The sequence below is a fragment of the Vulpes lagopus genome, chromosome 15 (genome assembly GCF_018345385.1).
Source record: "Vulpes lagopus strain Blue_001 chromosome 15, ASM1834538v1, whole genome shotgun sequence".
In the NCBI taxonomy this organism is placed as follows: domain Eukaryota; kingdom Metazoa; phylum Chordata; class Mammalia; order Carnivora; family Canidae; genus Vulpes; species Vulpes lagopus.
Window position 1 is genome coordinate 45,357,013 of NC_054838.1, and position 12,040 is coordinate 45,369,052.

At 37.6% G+C, this 12,040-nt stretch overlaps 1 pseudogene; it reads left to right on the plus strand.

Moving 5' to 3' along the window:
- Positions 1–3,675: 3,675 nt before the first annotated feature.
- LOC121476214 lies at positions 3,676–4,927 on the plus strand (annotated as a pseudogene).
- Positions 4,928–12,040: the final 7,113 nt, after the last annotated feature.

A 12,040-nucleotide genomic window follows, 5' to 3' on the forward strand; every position in this document is an offset into this window, starting at 1 on the left:
TTTCTTAACGAACTAGGGGTGGTGGAAGGGGAGAAGGGCGGGGGGTGGGGGGGAATGGGTGACGGGCACTGAGGCGGACACTTGACGGGATGAGCACTGGGTGTTTTTCTGTATGTTGGTAAATTGAACACCAATAAAAATTAATTTATAAATAAAAAAATAAAAAAATAAAACAAACAAACAAACAAACAAACAAAAAAATGACAAAGTAACTCTAAGAACAATGATGGTCCTGAGAATGTATCCTGTTTGCAGTCTAATAGTCAGCTTGTTAGAGTCTCAGAGATGCTGGAAGAAGCAACAAAATACCCAGGATAAAACAGAAGGCTTTATTACCCACTATATAGCAAGTCACATGAGATACATGCTTGACTGATTTCCTGTTGCCTCCCAATCTCATGGAAGTGAAAAGAAAGGACCTAGAGATGGGTTTCATCACATCTGAGGAACCCTAAGGTTAGGGAACTCAGATATTTCTTAATGGAATACAAGCAAACCTGCTTTTAGTTCTGAAGGGAGATATTATCCTTATTATACTGGAAAGCAACCTAGGCTTGGTTGGCCCTTTGCTCTAGAGGGGCACGCTATCTCTATGTTCCACAACTGCTCACTACACAAATGTCCTTGGGAATATAGTTTGGAGCAAAGATTGTTGGGGCTTTTGTTCACAAGAACTGTAGGAAAATAAGAGCAGCCCATGATGAACTGTCTTCCAACAGCTGTATTTTCTATAAAGCATAGTATTTTTTACTTAATCTATATTGTTTTGGGATAATTTTGAGGGACTAGTGGTATTGGGTAGGATTAAAGTACCCCCCATCCAAGTAACTACTTGATACAATAACTAAATACATTTGCACTGTTTAATTAATTTTGTAATTGAGTTATGTATACAATATAATTTAAGTGTTCTAAACGGACTTTATCCCATTCAACATTTTCTGAGTCACCTTTGTTAGGTGAGAATCTAGCTGCTCCTTAAATACCTGCTAGACAGGAGCTCCTTATCTTATATGTTCATTTTTTTGAGGACTTATTTTGACTAGGGAATGGGCTAGGTGTTGGGGACACATGTATGGAAGAAACAGACCTTTTTTTTTTTTTTGTCAAGGAGATTTCCTTTTAATAGAGGAAAAAGACTAAGCACAGTTTCCCATGAACTCATAGAGAAATACCCATTACAACATGTTTTAGGAAGGGCTTATTTGGGAGAGGTGAATTTTTAATTGAGTCTTTTTAATTTAAATTCAATTAGCCAACATATAGTACATCATTAGTGTCAGATGTAATTGAGTCTTGATGGATCTACCTCACCAAAGTAAAGGCTAAGGAGAATAGGAAGAGGAGAATAATGCATGCAGAGGAATGAATAGGAGAAAGAACAAGGCAAATTCAGGGAACATCAAGCCATTCTGAATTGCTGACAGCTAGGATGTGTGTGGGTGAGTGTTGGGAGATGAAACTGCAGTGTAGGCAGGCATCAGAATAAATGGAGACTTCTGTGTCAAACCAAGGAGTTTCAAAAATCTATGCTTATACTTTCTAGAAGGTCAGTGCAAAATCAGATCTGAATTTTAGAATGATCCTTCTGATAGCTTTAAAGAGAATTGATTAGGGGAAGACTAAAATTTAGATTAGAAGTTTAGTATTAAAAGAAAGAAAGAAGTTTAGAATGCTATTATAGTAATCAAGATCTAAATTAAGGGTGTGTCAATAGGCATGGGGAAAAGATGCATTAAAGAGATAGGGGGATCCCTGGGTGGCTCAGTGGTTTAGTACCTGCCTTCGGCCCAAGGCGTGATCCTGGGGTTCTGGGATGGAGTCCCACATGGGGCTCCCTGCATGGATCCTGCTTCTCACTCTGCCTGTGTCTCTGCCTCTCTCTCTCTCTCTCTCTGTGTCTCTCATGAATAAATAAATAAAATCTTAGGAAATGAAATCAGTAAGACTTGGTGACTGATTCGATTTTTGGTGTTAGGAAAGAAGTCTGGGAGGACTTTACTTGTTTGGAACAGGGCAACAGTTCAAGAAAAAATCTGGAGAGAAGAGCAGGTATGTGTGTGTGTGTGTATGTGCATGTGTATGTGAGAGGTGATAAAGAGATTAAGACGTCTTCTTGGGCATAATGAATTTGTTTTGGGTAGGATTTAAATAAGATCATTGCAGAGAAGAGAAACAGAAGGTCGAGAAGGGAATCCTGGACAACATCAACATTTAAGGGGTACTGAAGTTGTTAAAAATCTTAAGACCTATGAAATTAGTATTTACATGTACAACTATCATTTCCTCTAAAAACCAAAAGTAAAATAAACAATAAGGCTTTTGAAATAACACAAGCATGTTTTCTCTTTACTTCTTGAAATAACAATATCCTGAGGATATGTCATCATATGTAGACAATATTGTTGAAATGTAGTCCCCAATCCTGCTAAAGCTGGGTAAAGGTTTGAAAGGTCTAGAAAAGGAAAAATTAGATGGATTGTTCTTATAGCAAAAACTATTAGGAAAGTATTTACTTTTATGTAATGGCCATGTTAAAAAAAGTGGACTTTGAAAAACTACAAAATGGAGCTGTCTGCTAAAAGTCTATATTGGAAATATTAAATTTGTGCCTCTACAAAAAAAAATAGGTTCTTTTCAAAATATAGATAGTTATTTGATCTTCAAGGGAATCTACTTGGATACTGATTACTATACTATTTTTCCTTCATAGACATTCATTTAAGGGGTTTTTATTATTCTGGTAAAATTGATTTAGTATATAAAAAGCCATTCTCTTAATAGAGCTATTTATCTGGAAGGGTTAGCATTCTACTGGATTTTATTGTGCTCTCTAGCAGTTTTTTACTATGTTGTTTTAACCAGGTTTTCATTTAAACAATTTAAGCAAACAATAAGGACACTTCCTAGGTTTGCAATGAGAATTATTGGCTTCTTCAGCACATCCTAATGTCAATGATAATTTTTGGTCAATAAATTTATGATCAGATGTACTGTGTCACTATCAAGCAATGGAATTTAAAAGTATCTATCACTTTTGTGTTTTTCAGTTCAATAAGCAAATTAAAAACAAAATTGAAGATAATCAGTACTGGTGTGGGTGTGTGGGAAGCTCAACCCTCTCTCTCATGGTTAATAGGAACATACAAACATTTTTGGAGAGTGACTAACAGGTACCAAAAGACCAAAAGAGTGCATTGCTTTTCACCCATAAACTGTACTAGGAAATAACTTCAATACAACTGTTGGGAAACTATGCAGATTTATATACTAACTTATTAACTTTTGAAAATTGGAAACAACTTAAAATTGTGTCAGATGAAGGGTGTTTAAATAACTCTTAAAATATACAATGTGGAGGGGTGCCTGGGTGGCTCTGTTGGTTAAGCATTTACTGATTTTGGCTCAGGTCACGATCTCAGGTCATGAGATTGAGCCCCGTATCTGGCTCTGTGCTCAGGGCAGAGTCTGCTTGTCTCTTTCCCTCCCACTGCGTGCATGCTCTCATAAATTAAATAAATAAATAAATAAATAAACAAACAAACAAACAAATAAATAAATAAAATCTTTTAAAAAATAGAGTGGGATATTACTTTGCAACTTTTAAAAATGATAAGGATTGAGCGCTCCAGAGGACTCGGCGGCTTGGGTCGGAGGCTGGAGCCGGCGGGCATTATGGACAAATCTAAAGAAAACTGCATTGCAGGGCCTGTTAAGACTACAATTGCACTTAGTGATGGTCCAAAACGTGTTCAGGTGACTCAGCAAGTTCCTTCACAGAATCCGTTATCTGCAAATAGTGGCCAGGCCCACCGGGTCTTGTGTCTTCAAATTCTTCCAGCGAGTTCCTCCACAAACCCAAAAGCTCGTCTCCAGCCCTAAACCAGCTCAGAATCTGGAGCAGAAGCAATTGCAGGCAACTGGTGTTCCTCGTCCTGCCTCTAGGTCACTGAATAATAGCCAAAAGAGTGAGCAACCCTCATCATCAGCCCCTGGAAATAATTCTGAAAAGGAACTGGCAACAAAACAGAAAAATGAAGAATCAAAAAAAAAAAAAGGCAATGGGCTTTGGAAGATTTTGAAATTGGTCGCCCACTGGGTAAAGGAAAGTTTGGTAATGTTTGCTTGGCAAAGGAAAAACAAAGCAAGTTTATCCTGGCTATTAAAGTATTATTTAAAGCTCAACTGGAGAAAGCAGGAGTTGAATATCAGCTGAGAAGAGAAGTAGAAATACAGTCCCACCTTAGGCATCCAAATATTCATAGGCTGTATGGTAATTTCCATGATGCCACCAGAGTTTACCTAATTCTAGAATATGCACCTCTTGGAGCTGTCTACAGAGAACTTCAGAAACTGTCAAAGTTTGATGAGCAGAGAACTGCTACTTATATCACAGAGTTGGCAGATGCCCTGTCTTACTGTCACTCAAAGCGAGTCATTCACAGAGACATTAAGCCAGAGAACCTACTCCTTGGATCAGCTGGAGAGCTTAAGATTGCAGATTTTGGGTGGTCAGTACATGCTCCATCCTCAGGAGAACCACCCTGTGTGGCGCCCTGGATTACTTGCCCCCAGAGATGATTGAAGGCCGAATGCATGATGAGAAGGTGGATCTCTGGAGCCTTGGGGTTCTTTGCTATGAATTTCTAGTTGGGAAGCCTCCTTTTGAGGCAAGCACATACCAAGAGACCAAGAGCACATACCAAGAATATCACGGGTTGAATTCACATTCCCTGACTTCGTGCGGGAGGGAGCCAGGGATCTCATTTCAAGACTGTTGAAACATAATCCCAGCCAAAGGCCAGCTCTCAAGGATGTACTTCAACACCCATGGATCATGGCTAACTCATCAAAACCATCAAGTAGCCAAAAAAGCAAAGACTCAACTAGCAACAGTCTTAAGGATTGTGCAGGGGGAGAAATCTGAGGGGCAGGGCTGCTGATACTGCTGACGGCCTGGCCTGCCCGTGACCGAGGCGCTGCAGACAAAGGCCTGCTGCGCAGGTGGCGCCTCGGCCTCCCCACTTGAGTCTACTTAAGTGAACAGTACGCTCTGGAGTGAAAGTAGCCACAGGAATTGTGGCAGTGTCACTAGTTTCACAATTTGGAGGTGGGGTTCACCTGGACCTCCCCGAGCCTGTGAGTCAGGCCTCCTTGTGGAGGCCCCGCTCCGGGTCCTACTGCAAGGAGAGTGGCCACCTGGCCTGACTCCATCAGTGAAAGAGGCGTGCAGTAACCTTCCAAGTACCTACGTGTGTGTGTAACTTATTGGGTGGCCAATCTGGTAAAGCTGTCAGGATGAACATGTGATTCTTTCTTTTAAATGTTAAAATAAAGATTTTTATAAAGAAAAAAATGATAAGGATTAATCTTATTGACGAGGTCTCATAATATATTAACTAGAAAAAATATTTTTTCAAATAACTTGAATAGATGAATTCAAAGAACAACTCAAAGTACAGAGTCCAGTAGAAAATTTATCATGTAATTATGGTATGAAATTCTCATTTTCAGTGCTCGGCAAAATATCTTCAGAGTCCTATCTGTACATCTCACCACTCTCCAGATTCTCCAACTGAAGCAAATCACCTGTCTTCGTTCTTCCACTTTTGCTTTTTTCTACTTATTTCTCTGTTTCTGCATCATAAAAGCCTAGAAAAGATGGAGGCAGTTTAGTATCTGTGATAATAAAAACAAGCTTCTGTCAGTTTTGGTGGAATATGGAGTAAGAGTGAGCTATGGACACTCCAAATAAATTTAGTATAATATTATGTAATTAAAAAACCATGTATATATAAACAAACACTATGTACAGTCTAGAAAGATATATGTCAGAATAATAAAAGTTGTTATTGCATTGTGTGGCAGGTTTTCAATTAGTCTCTATTTTTTACATGCATTTCTTTGTTTTAAGTTTCTTACAATAAGCAGATATCACTGTATAATCAAAATGTGCAATAATGTTTCAAATGGTTTACCATAAACATATGAAAGATCATATATTCTGAAAAGGGCTTGATGTTACCTTTGGTCAATGCTGGGCACATATATTAGTTCTCAAAAGTTATATTAGCAGATTTGTGCTAGCCTTCGCTACTGGAAATTATAACTTTGAGCTCAAACATTTGACAATTTCATTATAAAAATTTTTTAAGTGTACCTTTCCTACTAAAAAACTTTCACAAAAAAATCCAATCTTTCATTTTCTATCTCAAAAATTGATTTTGTATAGTTAAATTAATTGTATTAAAGAAAAGGGGCTTCAGTGATGATTCTCAAAGAAAATATGAGGCAAATTAAGTCCTTAATATGCTCTTTTCATTTAAAACTAAAGGAGAATCCTTCTGACTTCTCACTTTGAAAAGACACAAAATGTGGTGTTTTGTTCGTAATGAGATGATGAAAATTTTTGGTGATCTGAATCATTTAAACTACCTGCTTATGGATACTAAATAAAGTCTAGGTAATGGGGTCTTTCACAAAGGGATTCACCCCCTTATATATATATATTTTTTTTTTTTTTTTGCAGAATGAGAGTGGAAATTTTATATTTCATATTAATACCTGAAGAGTGACAAATATGACATCTGCCAGTTATTAATTTCTAGGACCTAATTGTTAAAGCCTTTTTCAGCTCAGGAGATTCAGCAAAGTTTCAAGTAAAGGACTCCATCCCCCTTAGCTGAGGAACCAATGTGGTCAGGAGACAAGGAAGTGTCCAGCTGGTCTCAAAATTAACATACTTTCTCAGATACTGGAAACTTATCTAATGACTTAGTTTGTGGTTTTTCAGAGAAAGCTGCGTGAAGTTCAGGGTGAGCCATGATTTCTCCTCACATTAACTGACTACAGCCAGAAATTTAAGCTCATTCCCTGTGGTAAAAGCAATGCTATTTCTGAAATCCATGAATGTGTGTGTGTGTTTTTTTCCCACTTCTTTGTCCTGATCTCCCCTTCCTGCAACCAGAGGAATATGTTTGATGTTGGAACTGGATTAGTATAAATGTTATGTAAAGTCAATATTTAGCTTTTAAATTGAAGTATTTTGAATCCTCAAGATCATAATCATGAAAATAAGCTGAATTGGGAAGAGAAGAGGATTTTCTAAATTCATTTAACTTTCATGACTATATAAGAATATCCCTGAGAGACTCCATCATAAAATTCTACAATAAACCAGGTTGCAAAAAACTGAGAATGTGTCTTAGAAATTTTTTCCTCATAAGGATGGGTAAGAAGCCCACCTGGTTTGGTCACTTTCAACAGGTACGAGAGTGAGAACACAGCAGCAGGGAGTGATTAGATAGCTGAGAAGAGTGAGGCCCAAACAAAGCTCTGCTTCTGCCATGTGGCTGTGTGGCTGACAGTTTCCTTGGGACCTGGTAGGGTCATACAGGAGAGATGGGGGGATCAGCAGTACAGTACTATTTGAGGTCAAGATAAAAGGGCCAATGGGTTGCAGACTCCTCAACTGGTTGTGGTGACTGCCATAAGCACAGCTTTAAAAGGCCAGCTCTGGGGCAGCCTGGGAGGCTCAGCGGTTTAGCGCCACCTTCAGCCCAGGGCCTGGTCCTGGAGACCCGTAATTGAGTCCCATGTTGGCCTTCCTGCATGGAGCCTGCTTCTCCCTCTGCCTGTGTCTCTGCTTCTCTCCTTCTGTGTCTCTGATGAATAAATAAATAAAATCTTAAAAAATAAAATAAAATAAAAGGCCAGCGCTGGGATTAGAACATAGCAACCTATAAAAGGGTTCCAAAATACAACAAAGACTAAATGGGCACTTTCCCCCTCCATCTATGATGGCTCAGGTTAAATTCCCAGATACCACCTTAAATCATTTTAGAGAAGGATAGAGGGATAGAATAAAGCTAAAAGACTAATAATGTACCAGAAAGTGACTGAATAGAGGAGATTATTCAAACTTGAATAGACTGAGGTATAATTTTTCAGAAAATTTAAAGTTTATTTCTCTTTATGTTTTCCCCTATTCCATTGTCTGTAAAGCCCTGGAGGAAGATAAGGTCAGTTAGCAAGAAATAAAGATGCTACATTTTTTTTTTATCAGACATCAGAGTATAATGTGTTAAAATTTTCACATCTCCACATCTGTGTATCATATGATGTTCAGAGTAGAGAGTGTGTTTTGTGGGATCGAGCCTTGTCTTGATTTTAGAAGAACTCGATTATTAGAAGTAGAATAGATCTTTAGATCTCCAGGGATCCCTCCCGGTGTGTGGGTGGGGTCTAGGATTCTATAGGGCACACATTCCCACCACAGTTGATAGCAGCTAAAGATTAGATGGCAACCTTAGGATTATCAATATACCTGAGTGCCGCACTTGATCCAGGATGGATGAAGGCCCATGGAAAGCTGAGCAGAGTGATTTGAACTCACTGTCAGGTGACTGTAGTTCTGAGTTCCAGTATGGCCACTAACTTGCTCTAATATATGAACATGCAGCTAAACTTAAGTTACTAGCTATTTTACATAATGACTCCAAAATGAATGTTGGTTGGTCTGGACCAGATGATACCTAAGATCCTTTTTAATGTTTCATTATTTTCTGAATGGATTTTGCTCTTAGAAAACCATTTGAAACCCATTAGCACGATCACTCATGTTTTCTCTTTAGGGAGCTTTATGGCAGCTTAAACAATTCAGAAGGCAAGAAAAGACACTAGAAGGTGATACAATGCAGCAGGTAAGGATGTGGACTCTGGGCTTGGACTGCCTGGGTTCAGTTTCTGACTCCATCACTTAAATCTGTGTAATCTTACTTAACTTCCTTCATATGTAAGTTGAAGATAAAATAATATCTATTTCCTCTTCATTCTCCTCTTCCTAACCCTCAAGATGTCAATGAAATCTTTGACTCAAGAATGCAGCCCTTATCTATAGAGCACCTGTTATGCACAAACATTCTTCTAGATGTTCTACTTTTCTACTGGAAACCTGGAAGAAGAAATTTCAGTAAGGAAAAATCCTTCCAGGGTCATGCCCAGGTTTTTTTAGGGCCAGTGGTTTTTTTTTTTTTTTTTGGGGGGGGGGTCTACAGTAACTTTATTTTCAGAGAAACCAGGCTGCAAGAAGTCTACATGATTGGAGCAGATGGTGGTTATCTTTCCAAAAGGTGAAGCCTGAGTCCAGCTGGCAGCACACAAAGGTTAAAACCAAAGCCCAAATATCTGCTTTCCTGGTTCTGCCCTGCATTGCCCACTCATGATGTGAAATGCGAGACCGCACAACAGTACTGAACGAAGAGGTCCAACCAGGCAGAGGCAACATTCCGACCAGGAGACAATCAATCATTGAAGAGGATGCTGATCTAAGTGCCATTACCTACTCTCTGCTATTCTTTGATGAGAAAGGTGAGGGTATGGGATGAGCAGTAAATTATATTCTTAGTTCTTCAAGTAAGTAAACTCTATAGGATAGGGCAGGTGGCCAATCAAGCAGTAGAACAGAAGGGGAGACCTCCTTTTCTTCCTTAACTAGTCAGCGGTGGCCATGATGGCAGTGACTGCCTCTCCTCTCACTCCTCTTCCTCCTCCCCTTCTCTTCTCTTAATTATTTGCTCCTTATCAAAATATATAGCTTTGAATTATTTTAGTGTTGATTTTATAAGTGCTTAGTCTAAATGTTAAGCTATATGAGGCTATATCAGGACAACTGTCCTCTAAAGTATCGCTCATGTGGAAGATCCATCAGGATAGGTTTGACCTAGAGATCTGCAATTCCCTGCCCTCTAACTGCATATGCATCTTTTCTTCTGCCAAGAAAGAAAACATATCCATGCATGCCCTTAAGATTACCATTGTAGTAGAAATAAGATTGAATCTTATTTGATTGAATCTTATTTGATCAGATATAATATGTGGATTGAATCCACATATTATATATGAAATACATCCTTACTGGTGGGTTGTACTATTGGATGTAAGAACTGTTGCTTTATATATTTAGAAATTCTGAAATTGAACTGGGTATTTGCTATAAAATGTGAAGCTAGAAAACTTAGGTGCCATTCTCTGCTTTTCTTCTTACTAATTTTGTGCTAATAAGCAAATCCTCTGGTGTCTATGAGTTTCACTTTGTCATGGATAAGATACAAATATTTCTGTTTGCAGAATTACTGGGGGACCTGAATAGGGTCATGTATATAATAAGGTACACTGCACAAATATTGTTTATAGCTCTTGTTCTTTAGAAGTCTGTTTAGATTGTCATTGCCTTTATTATGGGTCTTTTAGGCTATTACTGCCTACTGTTTTATGTTCATTTAAATGGAACATTTCTTTTTCTTTAACTGCTTTTTATAATCTATTAGAATGTGGGTAGTAGACATTATGGGGAAATTTTAACCTTAGATTTTTTTTTTATAGCCTATGGCTCTACTTTTTCCAAATTATATCATTTTTCTTATTGGGAATGGGTAGAGAATGATGGAAGGTTTCCTAAAAACAGCATGATGTATATGGCTGCATCTGCTTTTTCAGAGTAGGTTTTCAGGGTGACACCAATCAAATTGCCATCTTTTGGGTACTATATCTAATATGACAAATTCAAAACAAAACTTTTTAAATGGCAAATAAGCAGAATTATATATGGATTCTTTTACATATTGGAACTCATTCTTTCTTTTTTTGGCGTTGAGAAGTTTGTGGAGATTTGGAGACAGTCTAAGCTTAGGAAATGCTGAAAAATGGTTCTTGGCGTTTACTTATATTAAGTTCTGTATTTACACACAGCTAGTACCTAAGAGATGCTCATCATGAAATGTTTTGCAATGTGTTTGACATGGACACCTATTTAGAAAGCACTGCTTAAACATTTTCCAGACTTGCACTTTAGACAGCCAAGTCAGACTCTCTGAAGGTGGAGCTCAGCAAACCAACAAACTTTATTTTTATCAAGCATTTCGGTAACCTCAGTTGCTTTTTGTGGGTGCCTGCGTTTGTAACAGATTTTTCTTTCATAGAAATACTTGCCAATTAGTTTCAGTCAATAGCTCACTAGGAAACAAGTATGAAAACGTAGGTCAGAGTAGGATAAAAACTCTAATTAGGTTTTAATAATGCTGAATCCCCTAATTCCAGTGGAAAAAATGATAAATGGTAAATTTGGGTCAAGGCTAAAACTTAACATTTTGTTTGTGTTAATGATCAGTGGATTACTCATGTCCCTTTCTTGTTTCAGACTGTTCTGGGACTCTAATTTATGTAGCCAAATAAATCTGGACTTTCGTGGCAGATGTTTTATCATTATAATCATTATAAGCGATCACTTTAATAACTCTGATTATATTTATTTCACAAGGGCTAGCTGGCTTCATTACTTCCTTGGGATGGATGAAGCAACATCACTTTCTTTGGAAATATGCTATAAAAAATGGTCATTCTGGTTAGTCTTCCTCGCAAAGAAAGCTATTAGACAAATATTTAAGCAAAGCACAAGATAGTTTCTTAGGAGATGAATAAGATATGGTCTCTACCCTCTGGGAATTTAATAAAATTAAAGAATCTACTCTTCATCAAATATCATTCCATTTCCTGGCATTTGATGACCACCTCGCTGAAGCTGTCTGCCAATCAAAAGATCAGGAAAAGCATTTATGAGGCAATTTGTATTCTGATGAATGAATTTGGTGTATCGAATTTCTGTATGTCTCATTTCTGTTGAATGAAGACAAGAGCAGAACAAATTCCTAAAGACACAATGAACTGTACAGTGCTTCTAAGCAGTATAAAGATATTACTTCACCTTTTATAATATGAATCTGAAATAGCATTAAACATTTATGACCATTGAGTAAAAAAAGAATCAATTACTTTTGGAAAATAATTGTGAATGTTTTATATGATATTTGGAAAATTGCCTAACTATAATTTTTCTTTACTCATCTGCTTCACATAATGACATTATCAATACATGCACATGGTGTTCGTGTCATTTGAACTGATATTAAGTTCTTTATACAGCTAAGAATTAGTAATTTACTGCATAGCAAAAAAAATATTACATGTAGAGTTTGGTAATGAT